Below are 13,697 nucleotides of genomic sequence, written 5' to 3' on the forward strand. Positions count from 1 at the left end.
TGTTTGAGGCTTCATTATTCAGCAAACATTCATGGGATTATTTCATTCTTACTTTAAAAAAGGATTACTGATGCAGCACAGAATGCCTTCCCTAAGGGAAGTTTATTAATTACAGTGCAATTTAATGAATTAATTATAGTGGAAAATTGAATTATTTTCCTGTTCCTTTTAGTGGGATTTTATGTTTTCATTGTTAAAGAGAGATATGGTTGATTAAAATTCATTCTGAAAGAATCGGTAAAGTACTGTGCAACCACGACGTTTTATAAAGCCTGATACAATTTCATTTGGGGAAAATACAGAGTGTGGAAAAATAGAGCTAATTTCTTTTTTGAACATGGATATATTCAATCCCCAACATATATCAGTGGTTGCCAGAGGATGGAGGATGAAAATTTGGAATGCAGAAGAATTTTAAGGCAGGTAAACTAGTCTCTTTTAATTCTTTACATGGATATAATCATCAAACACTCAGTCAAATCTATCCCCAAAAGAGATCTAACATAAGCAATGAGTTTCAAGTGGTATTCAAGTGTCATTGTAGGGTTCTGAACTATAAGAGCTCTATGTTTTTTGTAGGATATTAAACAGTGAAAGTGGTTGTGCATATCACAAGGTAGAAGATATATGAGAAGTTGAAACTAATTTTTAAAAGCATTTGGGAGAAACTTTATCTATTAAATTCTCATTTAAAATTTCAGGAGTATTTATGCTTTGAATTATTGTCTTTGTCCGTCATTTTAAATACACAATGCTGTAAGGTAGATTGTGCACTATCAGCTCAGAGCCCTTCAGTGTTCTGGTATTACCCACATGTAGTTCATGCCTTGAAGGATGATTTTTTGCTGTCTTCTTCTTTTTTACCACATTGGTTTGACTTTTAAAATAGCTATTAATCTATCATCTAAAATTACATTTGTTTGGGATGATATTTTTTTCATCTCTATTCTCAGACAACATTTAATCTTCAGTGTTGTCTGCATTTTCCACTAGTGGCTTTATCTTAATAATAAAATTATTTTAGACTTTTTTGCAGTCTCAAAACTGATGCCTAAATCTTGATTTTGAGATTGTTTATTGACTTGTCTGTTTGGTAATCCTTACCATAAATTTCCCTCCTGTGGGTCAATAGAGTTGTATACAAATATGAACATAAGATTTATGATTTATTTTAATCCCAGCACTCGGGAGGCAGAGGCAGGTGGATCTCTGTGAGTTCGAGACCAGCCTGATCTACAGAGCTAGTTCCAGGACAGGCTCCAAAACCACAGAGAAACCCTGTCTCGAAAAACCAAAAAAAAAAAAAAAAAAGATTTATGATTTATAAACTATATATTGACCATGATTTCAAAATGATAGAGTAAAAATTAGATATGAGAAACAAAAGAGGCCAACCAAATCATACAGAAATTATCACTTCTCTCACATGTATACCATATTATAAATATATATTATACAAAAGTAGAAAGAACACTGTGTGGGGGAGAGATGGGTTCAGATAAAGAAGGGGAAAGTATAATGTGGTGGAATACAAATATGACACATATTCTTTTATATGTGTACACACTAACACACATACAACATGAAAGAAAGAAGACTATTAGCAATAGAAAAGGGACCAGAAGAGGTGGTCAAAAGTGAGAGACGGAGGACAAGTGTAAGTATAGTGATAAACATGTATGAAAATTTCATATTGAAACCTATTACTTCCTCTATTACTATATATACTTATTAAAATAATTAATTATAGCACACCAGTCACTAAACCATGAGCATATTTACATATAAATCTATCACAACTACTGATTGTTTCCAATTTTTAAAATAAAAAATAAGCATTTAAATTTTTAGATGACTCTCAATTTGTATTTATTTACCCATTGATTAATGTCACGGATTAAAGACATATAACACAGCCCTTTAAATTGTTCATCATGGTGTCCAAGAGACTCCCACAACAATGCAGGTTATTGCCATTGAACTTGGTTGCTTTCCAGAACTTGAAGGTAAGACCACATTGTTGAAGACATCACATACTTGAGTTCCAGGAAATAGACAAAACAAGTTGGAATCTTTTTCCTTGAGGGTTAGCTCTTACAGTATTTTATGGTGCTATGTATGCTTTTAAGGGAGCAAAATTATTAACAGTCCCACCACTGTATAAATCTTGTGAACTACGAGAAATACAATCCAAAAATATTTGCTCAATATTGACACTAATATCTTGAAGGTACAGTTATCTTTTTGGACTTAAGTTCTACTCAGTATGAAGGGAATTGTGTCTGGTTTTTATAACCCAGGCAACCCTCTTCCCCTACCATTGGAGAAGTTGTATGCCCAGGAGGAGGGCCTACTGCCACCTCTTTCCTTAACTGCTGGAATATTCAACCTCCTTCTAAGTAGCCATCCTTATGGCCACAGAGTGGATATAAATGCAGCTCTCATCTTCATCAAGAAGATTTTTTCGGGGGGAACAGGTGGAGGATATTATTTCTGTATCAAAAGTGGTAAAAAGTACATAAAGCTAGTGACTGTGGTGTGCATATCTTTAAACTGGATATCTATAACAAAAATATTGTACTCAAAACTCAGGAAATGTCATGGAAGAGGGTTTGAAATAATCTTAACATTCAGAGAATTTGGAAGACTTCTGTGAAATACTTTCTTCAGAGCCTGACAGGGGTTACACCCATGAACTCTCAGCAATATACATACTTGAATAAAACTTGTGCCAGACTACTACCATTCACATTCTGGCATGAAAAGGAGACAGAATCACAAGGTTCACCAGCTACCTGAGGGATTTCAGGCTGCTTAGGGAAATGAGTCATTTTTCTTTAGGGACCAGATTTCCCATGCTCTTAGCTATACACCCACAAATTCTCTCTCTCTCTTTCTGTGTGTATGTGTGTGTGTGTGTGTAGCATTTCCTTGACTCAGTAGGATTTATATTTTGCTTATATAATTATAGCTTTCATATTAATTATAGAGGAAGACTTGTATTTGAGAGGGTCATATGGGAAACACAGGAAGAGTGAGAGGTAGGAAAGGAGAAGTATCTACTCAGGTATAAAATCCTTTCTTTAAAAAAGGAATATGGATGATGAATACTCATTTCAAAAGAAGAATCAATAAGGAAAATAAGATACTGTGTTGGTTTGAATAAGAATAGCCCCCATAGGATCACATATTTGAATGTTTAGTCATTAGGGAGTGACACTATTAGAGATGTGTCCTTGTTGCAGCAGCTGTGGTTTTGTTAGAGAAAACTTTTCACTAGGGACAGGGTTTTCATGGGACCGAACCAGGACAGTGGTCCTCTTTCTGCTGCCTGTAGATCTGGGTGTAAAACTTTCAAGCTAGTTCTCCTGCACCATGTATGTTTGAATGCTGCCATATTTCCTGCTATGTTGGTAATGGAATAAACCCTCAAACTGTAAGCAAATCCCAATGAAGTGCTTTCCTTATTAGGGTTGCATTGGTCATGGAGTCTATTCACATCAATAGAACCTTGACTAAGATATATACATATACATAACATAAGTTTATTCAGCTGTGAAGAATAATGAGATTTGCAAATAAATGAATGGAATTGAAAAAAATTATACTGAGCGATGTAACTTAGGTCAAGAAGGACAAATGTCTTATATTGTTTCTCATATGCAGATAATGGCTTCAAGTTTTTAATTCTGATTAACTTGGATAACCTGTGCAAGCCAAGAAACTAGGAAGGGGACATGGAGGGGGTCACTTAATGGAGAGGGATAATAGAAGAATATGGGCAAAATAGGATAACTTAATACTGAATGTTTTATTATGTCATACTGCCACAGCTAGTCATGAGGGAAGAATTGAATCCCACATATTTATCACAATAGTAACTTTTATTCAAATTCTTTTCTAGTATGTTATTACTCTTTGCACTTTAAGTTGTACATGCATTTATGTCAATGTTATTATTTTGATAGCAAGTCTTATTTAATTCTGTATTCTTCATGAGAAAACACATGGATATGTTCACCATTCAAAACACATACACACACAGTAAGGAAAAATGACATAAATTTGTCCTAGGCATTCTTATAAGCAAAATATCTGTATATAAAGTAAACATAAGTGTATCTCTAAAATTATACAAATTATTTCATTTCTTAACAATAATGTTATAGTCAGTTCTACTATATAATCATTTAGAAAAAATAATAAATTACTCAGGACTTAATTAAATGTAAGTGGCATGTTAAAGAACATTGTCATATGTAAAGGTGGCTAAAAAAGAAATCTGGATATATCAAAATAAGACTTATCATATTGTTCAATTATCAATTTCATTCACTGGTATAAATTTCATTAAGTGCTTTACAGAGTATGTGCTACAAGGAACAAGAATTGGATGTAAACATTAAAGATGTGCCCTTCATAACTGCCAGTAAAAAGGAAACTGCCTGGCACTTAATGGTGCATGTCTTTAATCCCAGAATTTTGGAGGCAGAGGCAGCTGGATCTTTCTGAGTTTGAGGTCAGCCTGGTCTACATAGTGGGATATAGAACATTTATCTACACAATGAAATCATGCCTATTCCTAAAGAAAAACAAACAAAAGAAACTGTAGTCAGCAAATTTACAGTTCCTAACAAGTACTTAATAAGAAAGCAAATATCTCAAATATTTGTGTGTATGATATATAAGTATCAATGTATGTATAATTTATACTTAAAGTTTCAAGTATCATAATAAAGATGGGTAAAGAACTCTGAAAATTACATACCATACATGGCAAAGGTAGACTGAAATTCCCATTCTTTGTTTTCTTTGGCAACAAAGTGTTTTTCTTAGTTTGTTACTCTGAGATTTTAACTTAGTGATAGATCCTGTCTTGATTTGTTTTCTTTTGATGTAATAAACATCATGATTAATACAGGAAAGAAAGGTTTTATTCGGTTGTCACTTTTACATCATAATCCATTCTTGCAGGAAGTTAAGGCAGAAACTCAAGCAAAAAACGTGAAGCAAACAATGACATAGAGAGCACGGATGACTTAATTGGCTTTATATTTAAGTTGACTTTCAGCTACTATCTCTTAATGCAGAAGAAATGGTACCCAACAACCCCAAGGGATAGCTCTTCACCAATCAGTCATTACTCAAGGAAATGATCTAAAAAGTTATCTATAGGTCAATCTGATGCAGGTATTTTCTCTATTGAGATAACCCTACTGTGAGAAAAATTAACAAAAAATTAACAAACAGAGTTTCCAAAATTGCTGAAAGCTTGAAGTACCTTTGATATTATTATAGTGTGTGATTGGAATAAAATTATTTTCACTTCTTTGCTATAGTAGTTATTGTGCGAAATGAAATAAATTAAGAATATTTACTTATTTTGACCAGCCATGGCTCTTAAAATCTTTCCCAAACATCCCCAACAACTGGGCATAAAGTCTTGAAATATCAAACCTATGAAAGATAAACTCATACAAACCACAGTAAAGAGCATACCCTCAATGATTTTAAGACCTCCATGTATTCATCACCTTTCCTCAGCAATGATAATATATCCTAATCAAGGAAATTTAAGGGGGGAATTTTACTTTGACCTACAGTTTCTGAATGATATATTTTATTATGGCATGAAAATCATGTTAACAAGCAGTAGGAGTCATGATGGAAAAAGAAAGTTAGTGGTCACATTGCATTCCAAGTCAGAAAGCAGAGAATGAACAGAAATCAGGGCTGACCCTCAAGGCTGCCACCTCCGACTCACTTCCTCTAGTAAGGGTTCAACTTCTAAAGATGGAACAACTTCCAAAACAGTATTTATGGCTGGAGATTAAGTATTGAAACCCATGATTTTATGGAAGATATCTCAGATTAAACTGTACCACTCTCAATAGGATCATTTTTTGAAAAAATAATAACACTACAAAATAGAACCATGTGTTAGGGGCCAACGTTTGCTCACAGGTGTTGAAGGGCATTCTGAAGATTCAAATTATAGGAGAAACCATCTCACAACCAAAAATCTAAGAAGAACATTCCCAATCTTGTCTATATAAGGTTTGTTCTAGTTACAACAAATTGAGAAGCTCTGTCATATAAAACCACATGTGAGATTCCAACTGCACACTTATTACATTTTAGAGATGCTCCTTCCCTGGTGCATCCTCTGGGATGAACCTCATGCCTTCTAGATGCTTAAAGATACATTATTAAAGCAATAATATTTCAAATAGAAGATATTCACCAATACTCATCCTTATCTGTGTGATCATTCAAAACTCTAAATAAAGTGTGCATCGGTACTCCACTTGGGCACATAACACTATTCTGTGAGATATGGAGAAGTACAGTTGCGTGCTGTGTTTTGTTTTCCTTGGGAAATATGGATCACTCTTTCTGTACACTTTGGTAGACAAGTCTTGGAGGTACAGTGTAAGATTTAAAATGTTAACTAATTTGACAAATTTCCTACATTCTACTCTAAGGAAAATACACTACAGAATGTACGGACTGAATTTTTAACTGAGTAAGCATAAATATTTGTTTCCTTAATTTGTCAATGTCTCATGTATGACTGTAGGAGGAGGGCCTGCTTGTTCATCCTGGCCACTTAGGCCCAAAATAATCACACAGAAACTGTATTAATTAAATCACCACTTGGCCCATTAGCTCTAGCTTCTTATTGGCTAACACTTACACCTTAATTTAACCCATCTCCATTAATCTGTGCATCACCATGAGGTTGTGGTCTACCAGCAAAGTTTCAGTACATCTATCTCCACCAGCAGCCCCATGGCATCTCCTGACTCCACCCTTTTTCCTCCCAGCATATGGCCTAGCTTTCTCTGCCTACCTAAGTTCTGCCTTGCTATAAGTCCAAAGCAGTTTCTTTATTCATTAATGGTAATAGTAGCACACAGAGGGGACTCCCACATCATATGACCATTAAATTCTTCACATCTCTGATATCAGTTTTAAGTCTCAGCAACAATTAAACCACACAAAAGAAATTTTGTCAAAATAGTTAATATTTCTGGGTATAAATGTACAGACCTTCACTCAGAAGCTATGACAGGATGAAAAGTTGGATTTGAGCTACAGAGGGAAAATTTGTCTGAACACATAACAAAACAAACCAAAATAGAAAGTCAAATTTGATGTATTTTTGCATGTGTGCAGCTTGGTTTTTTTCCTTATCCTTTGGCCTAATGTCTATTAATATTCCAGGCATATAGAATAAAAGAAATATTTTGCAATATTGAGCCTTATGGAGAAGTAGACTATGGTACATTTTTTGTTTGTTTGAGACAGAGTTTCTCTTTGATAGCCTTGTATTGGAACTTGCTATGTAGACCCAGTTGGCCTTGTACTGAGAGATTTGCCTGCCTCAGGCTCCTAAGTGCTCAAATTAAAGGTGTGCACCAACCACACCCTAGTATACCTTTGTGAATTTCAGTGCTTCCTCTCTACCTCCTTTACTCCTGCACCCTTTCTCCTTTCTACCTTGCCTTGATACTCAACACAGATTTCTCATGAATTCATTATCCTACTGCCTCAGCTTTTTGGCTGCTGGTATTACTGGTATATACGACACTTCTTGTCAACAGACTGTGTTCAATTCCATGCTTCATAATTACAAAACTAGTATGTCACTCATGACAGCTGTTGAAGACATGCTTTCTTCCCCAACAAGAGACAGAACATGACAATGAGAAAATCATGGACTGTGGGTTGAGAAGTATACTTTAAAATTTTGTGATGTTCTCATGTACAATGATTTTAGAATTTCTGGTCTTATTTACGTTTTTTTTCTATCTTGATTGTGGCATAACAGAGAAAGTATGCATTTAAGTTAGTGACTTCCGCAAGTTTTATGTCACCATTGTTCCAGCATCTTGATGGGAAGACAGATTGTTGGGGGCTGATTTTTGTGGCTGGTTTGGTGTCCAGGTTTCAAGATGTACTGGGACAGTGGTGACACAGAACTTGTGGAAGTCACTAACCAATGTCTGATTTAACTTGAGGCTAATTCCACAAGAAGGAGCCTATGCCTGATACTGCTTGGATGGTCAGGAATTGGAAATATTTCAGAGACATTAGGTAGAACCAAACATTACCAGCAAAAAAGAAGAAAAGAACCAACAGAAAGTATTCCTTTGGAAGAAGATGGGAGAGACTGCGTCTGACCCACAATCAGAACACTATGCGTAGAGAGAATCTAAATTGGAGGTCTCCATCGGGTCCTCACCTCAGAGATTGTGTATCCCTGCAGAATAGGAGGTGAAAGATTCTCCACTAAGTCAACTATGCAGGACTCATATGGGCTCACAGAGACTGAACTGGCAAGCGCAAAGCCCACATGGTTCTGCACTAGATACTCTGTGTAGGTGTTATGGACATTAGCATGCTGGTTTTCTCATATTTCTAACAAAGGGAGTAAAGTGTCTGACTCTTTTGTCTTTTCTTAGGACTCTTCCTCCTATTGGGCTGCCTCATCCATCCAGTTTAAGAACTTTTGACATACTGTATCTTGTTTTGCTTTGTTTTATCATGCTGTCTCTTGGAGAACTGTTTCTTTCTGAAGAGAAACTGAGGGGGAGTGAATATGGGGAAGAGTAGGTGAGAAGCTTTGAGTAATAGGAGGAGGGTAAACTGTGGTCTAGTCGCATTGTATGAGAGAGAAACCTTTTTTAATAATAAAAATAAATCAGTCAGTAAAATACATACCCTATATTTCAAAGATAAGAATCTTAAATGATAAATTATCTCTGAAGTTCTAAAAGTATAGGTAGATTACTATAGGAAGAATTAGCAAAGAATTATTGGTAAGTATATGTGTACTTTTTATTTGTTCTTTTGAGACAATGTCTCACATCTCTCAACCTGACCCTGAACCTCCTATGTAGTCAAGGTTGAAATTAAACTTCTGATTCACCAGCCTCTGCCTCCTGTGTGGTGAGATTGCAGGCATGTGCCACTAAGCCGACTTTCTGTAGGGGTTGGAACATGCCTTAGTATTACAAAGTTTTAACATATTCTCTTTCCTGTTTGAGATTATTTGGCTGTACAACTCCAGAATGAGCCCACCTCTTTTTTCCTGGAACCTTGCTATTTCTCACCAGAAGATTTGTATCATTCGACAAACTATCACTCTTAGCATCACCATCATATATCAAAACCCAAGACCTTGTACCATGACTTTTTTCGAACATCAATACTTTCTTCAGGGTTTTTTTTTTTTTTCGCAATGAAATATTTTCACATTAACTATTTTTGTTTCTTATCCTGTGTCAGAAATGCAACTGATGCTTTTTTAAATGAGATGGAAGGAGAAATGAAGAAAAGAGAAGATGAGAAATGAGAAAATAAGAAATGAGGAAGACAGAAGATGGAAAGAGAGATAGACAGGCCAAAGAGGAAAGTGAAAGGTTGGAAAGAACAGGAATGGGATGATAGGAAGACTGATAGGAAGAGAGGGAGTGAAGGGGGAAAGGAGAAGCGAGCGAGTGAGATCCAGGATAAAGAAAGGGAATGATAGAAGATAGAAATCATTTGCTAACACGACCAAATAGACATCCCCAGGATTCAGATGAAGCTGACACTTTATCTAAGCAGTTCAAATAAGACTCACTCTTCTCTGTCTTTGTCGTTTTCAATTCTTCTTACCATTTTTCCTCTTCTTTCATGTTCAGCCCTCCCTGTCTTGACTTTTCGGTGCACACCATAAAAGAAACATTTCCCACAAGCGTTAAAACTATGTGGTATTTACAGCACAGACTTAGATGGAGAGGATTTCTGTTCTGGTAAGATGTGTATTGAGTATTTAGATTTGAAAGGATGCTACATGGTCTTCATTTAAGTCTGGAGTGGGTTATATCCTTGTTCATAAGTTCTTTTAGAACAGTTAGGACATTAAAAGACAACATTTCCACAATAACTATTAGTAGGTAGATTTTAAAGGTAATGTACAGGGGAAGGAGAAAATTGCCAGACACCTTGTGCGGCTAAATGAGGTATTCCATTTTTAGTTTTCACTTTTTAGGTTTGTTGGACACTTCCAAAATGCTGCATATTTACCTTTAAGCAAAAATTCCATCTTGTTTATTGTTAACTATATAATTTCCAGATGTTAGAATACAAAGGATTTGGGTTGATATATCCTTTGCACTCAAGAGAATCCTGTCCTCTAAGGAAAGATGTTATGATGGGATCAATCCAACATTCCAAGCACTATCAATTCCCTTAGAATTTGTAGGAATAAAACACACTTTCATGTTCCATGTACACATCAATTCTAAACACATCATCCAGTACATTAACATGCATGTTTACCTATATTTCAGTACAGCAAACTGAAAACAATACTACCAACAAGGAAACAAAAGGGACCATATGGGTACTTCCAGAGTTAACAAATTAATATTCTGGTACAAAATAGAAAAGTTATATGATGGATCAATATGTGACCTGCTTAGACACTTGGGAAATAAGAGGACGTTATGAGTTCTTAGAAAGTTTAGTAGACATAGACTTCATTTTGAAAAATGAACAAAACCCATCAAAGAGATCACTGAAGAGTACCTAGATTATTTACCTTTGATATCTCTTAAAAATCCAAGTGTGTTATCAGGAATGTCTAATGAGGTGATGTACTCCTTGGATAACAAAAATAAACAGAGAAACAAGGGGGTTTCATTGCTTAAAATCTACCTCATATCCTCAACCACAGGAGAAAATTTCAATTAAAAACTTCTCTCAAAGTAAAACTGAGCCAAGAACAGAATTTATATAGGGATTTGTGATTTAGACATTTTTACTTAGTGTTTTAAAGTGATATATGTCTCTACTGAAATTAATTCCATGATCTAACTGATGGATTTTGTAAGAAAGAAAAAATACTAATGTATTTATATTAATGTTCCTGCACTTCGGAACACTTTTCAAGAAAGGTTATCAAGAAGAGAGGATAAAAACTCATCTGAAATATTTGTATGCACCCAGAATTGCAAATCAGAAATTCTGATGGACTTCAGAGAGACAGATGGGAGAGTTAGCCACAAAAAAAGCTGTAGGTTTTCTCCTATGTTACACATAAGATCTCAAATACAGATTCAGATAAATATATAGATAATAACCTCAGATAAATATATGCCAAACTTCCCCCAAGTAAAGCCCTTAAGACCTCAACCTTACACAAAGAACTACATGAAATTGAGTAAAGCTGGGAGCAATCAGAAGAAATGGCCTGCTCTAGAAAGAACACATCAATTGGCTGTCCTGTGCCAAACAGTGAGCCGTGAAAATGTGCATGTATAGTAAAATTATAAGGACTCAGCAGAATATATTTAGAAATATATGTATATAAATATAAGATAAATAGACAGACATATTTAAAAATGAGACTAAAGGCTTACTGAGAAACTGAAACCCAGTGGGTATTGTCAAATGAAACAGAACTGGAGGCCATCCATTCACCATAACAGAAGGGTGGTTTCTTAGTACAATGACAAAGGCAATGCTACCTCAGAAACAAATAGTGCATTGTGCTAACTGACAGTGTTTTCTATGGACATGATATTTTATGTATGAAAATTACATCAGGGACAATTGTACATCTGCTTCTGTGTTCTTATAAATAATGAAGGTGAATTATTTCTTGATGATGTATGCTCTCCTGAATTTGCTTAGGTCAAACCAATTGTGACCCAATTTTTCAAAGTTTCAAAGACTGCCCTTCAGCTGCAGCTGTTACATAAAATATTTATGACACTGGCCAAGACAAAGAGACTGAAAATATTTCCAAAATAGGAAATATCTCTTTATTGTTGAGTAGCCCAGAACATGGGAACAGATCCTGTCAAAGTAAATAAGAGAGAGGAAGAGAGGAGTAAACAGCTTCAAACATCAGTAAAATTCATTCCAGGTCAACCCTTCTTTTTACTGGAAGAAACAAAAATACCCTTTGTAAATCAAGTCACATGGATTCAGGCATAAACAACCCCTACAAACTATTCAGTTTTCTCTACTGAGATCATAACTCAAAAACAAAACAAAAATCAAGGGATCCTATCACAACCTGGGGTCCATGCAGCATCAGATATCCTGATATCATCAGTTCAAGTAGCTGAGAGCAGAATATTACAGTGTCACTTGCCCCTTTGTGACATGATGGGGTTGGAATAGATTAATGGTTTCCCATTATGTTTTGGGAATCTCTGTGACTTCCAAAAATACATTCTGTCACATAAAAACAGGGAAAGAGAAGCAATAAAAGGTAAGGGAGTTGACATTTACCTTTTCATAAAATAATGTAAGATTCTATTTGAATAAAAGCATGACCCCATCTTTGTGGTTTAAGATTTTCATATGAAGGGGCCAATTCTAAGGTTTGTTTGAATTTTAATGCCTCAGAATGGCATAGTCCTAATGAGAATGAATCCAGTGTGGTTCTAGTATTAGATTTTTTTTATTTTTACGTTTTACTTTACTAAATCTGCTAGGTGTAGAAATATATCTAGTGAGATATGGATAGCCATGTGAACATTAGACAATCGTTTATACATGAAATCTATCTGCGTGGCTAAGCAGAAATAGCAGTGAAGAAAGAAATATTTCACATATACTCTATATTGGTACTGTTCCAATATGGCACCAACTAGCCATATGTGGATCTTAGACATTTTAAATACACAATATATGCTTGAGCAGCTAAATTTTTAATCACATTTAAATGCAATGTCAACAGACATATGATAACCACAGTGAATGAGTTTACATCTAGATTAGCAGTCTGGACAATACAGGCCATATATCCTAACTGGTCTGGTGGCAGATCTTATCTATAAAATTTTGTGGAATATGGTCATACACATTTTCATAGACTGTCAATGTCTGTTTTATGCCTTTATAGCATAATTAAGTCATTGACACTAAGGTCCCACAGGCTTCAAAGACAAAAATAGTTAATGCCTGGTTTATAAAACTTAAACTTTTGCCAAGATCTTACCTAGATGGTCACTCTAGATCCAGCAGTTTTACACAGATTTCTCTAATGATTTTCAGAGGAATTAAAAGATTAGCTATATAATCCTAACTGAATGGCCTTGCTGAGTATCTAATGACCTAGATTATAGTAATTGGCACTGTATTCATATAGAAAGAGAGACACAGAACTAATATCAAAATAGTGCTCTCTTGTACCAGATCATTAATAATATTAGCTACACAGATGAAAATATCTCTGTCCCTTTTCCATTCATTAATTGGGCTCATTGTAAATTGAATTTAAATTGGAATAATACTGTCATTTTTTATTATTAACGCTATGTTGATTCTGTATTTAAATATACATGTTAAAAGTAACATTTGATTATTTTTTCAGTAGCAGAGTTTGGGTTAAACATGAGTCTGAATCCAGCTAGCAGAGTCTTACTGCAGTTAATAATATTTTATAAATGGACTATGAAGACAAGACTTTTCACTGTTCAAGAAAGGCAAGAAATATATACAGAATCCAACCCCCAAATTTCTATATTATAAATTTTAACATGAATTTTAACCAAAAGAGATTATCTCTCACATAGTTTAGTGATAGTGGTTTGAATTTCTTATTATTTATGCCTGTTTGCCTTTATTTGTTGCATGTTTGAAACTATTTTGTTCAAATTATTAAGCAAAAATGAAAAAAAATTAAAGAC

This window comes from Chionomys nivalis, chromosome 1, assembly GCF_950005125.1.
Source record: "Chionomys nivalis chromosome 1, mChiNiv1.1, whole genome shotgun sequence".
In the NCBI taxonomy this organism is placed as follows: domain Eukaryota; kingdom Metazoa; phylum Chordata; class Mammalia; order Rodentia; family Cricetidae; genus Chionomys; species Chionomys nivalis.